Source organism: Prionailurus bengalensis, chromosome X, assembly GCF_016509475.1.
Source record: "Prionailurus bengalensis isolate Pbe53 chromosome X, Fcat_Pben_1.1_paternal_pri, whole genome shotgun sequence".
Lineage (NCBI taxonomy): Eukaryota > Metazoa > Chordata > Mammalia > Carnivora > Felidae > Prionailurus > Prionailurus bengalensis.
This window is the reverse complement of record NC_057361.1, coordinates 100,148,766-100,150,075: the sequence shown is the minus strand read 5'-3', so window position 1 is coordinate 100,150,075 and position 1,310 is coordinate 100,148,766. Positions and strand designations below refer to the sequence as shown.

Sequence of the window (1,310 nt, the reverse complement as noted above, 5' to 3'; positions counted from 1 at the left end):
CGAAAAGTCTATTTTAAAAAGCAAGCCATAGGCAAAAAATATTTGCAACTCATATACCAGCCAAACCAATTTTTCCAGACTATATTTAAAAATGCTTATAAGTCAACAGTACAATGAGAAACAGTCCAGGGGTGCCTGGGTGGCTCAGTCGATTGAGCGTCTGACTCTGGATTTCATATCAGGTCCTGATCTCATTTGTGAGATCAAGCTCCACATCAGGCTCTGCACTGACAGTGTAGAGCCTGCTTGGCAGTCTCTCTTTCCCTTTCTGCCTCTCCCCTGCTCACGCTTCCTCTCTCTCTCTCTCAAAATAAACAAAAATTTTAAAAATATCCAATAGAAAAATGGGCAAGATATTTGAAAAGCCACTCCATAAAGAAGATACGAAAATGCCCAATAAACACATGAACAAATGCTCCATGCCATTAGTCATTAGGAAGATGTAAATTAAAATCACAATGAGAACACTGAATATCCACTGTAATGTCTAAAGATAAAAAGAACAGCAACATTAAAATTAAGAAGATGTGGAACAACTGAAACTCAAATACATTGCTAGTGGAAATATATATACTACAAATGCTTTGGAACATAGTTTAGAAGTTTCACAAAATATTAAATGTCTACCATATGACCCATCTACTCCACTCCCGGGTATTTACCCAAGAAGACTGAAAACTTATATCCAAAGACTTGTGCATGAATGATCCTAACACCCTTATCCAGAATACCTCAAAACTACAAACATCCCTACCTGAAGGGGACCAAGAAGGAAGGGTCTGGCCTTAGCAATTGTGGTGCGATGAGGTTCGAGATTCTGCCCGGGATCAGCATCATGGCCACGTGCTTGATCATCCCCAGTAACGCCACTGCACACATCCATAGGTTCACTAATGGGGGCAAAGAAAAGAGGGTTGTCCATTATTCATATCACTGGAGTTTGATGGAAAGAGGTGTGTGTCTCTGGACTTAATTGTTACTACGGGTCAAAGTGTTTGGAGAATATCGATTAAGGAAGTATTTTCCTGGCTAATGAAAAATAACTCAGTAATGCTCATCTACCCCTTCTAGAAGGTTATTCAGTGTATTGATGTAGTGCATAATAAAAACGAAAAAAAAAGTAAAAAAAAAAAAAAGCTAGAAACATCCCAAAGGTGTATCAACAGGTGAATGGATAAACAAAATGTTTCACAGCCATATAATGAAAGAATACTCAGTAATACAAAGAAATAAGTACTCATACACACAACATGAACAAATCTCAAGATTATGTGGAGTAAAAGGAGCTTGACAAAATTGAGAATATACCA

General features: G+C 37.8%; 1 pseudogene; it reads left to right on the top strand.

Annotated features, from left to right (window-relative positions):
- The first annotated feature begins 714 nt into the window (after positions 1–714).
- On the top strand, positions 715–1,013 carry LOC122477253 (annotated as a pseudogene).
- Positions 1,014–1,310: the final 297 nt, after the last annotated feature.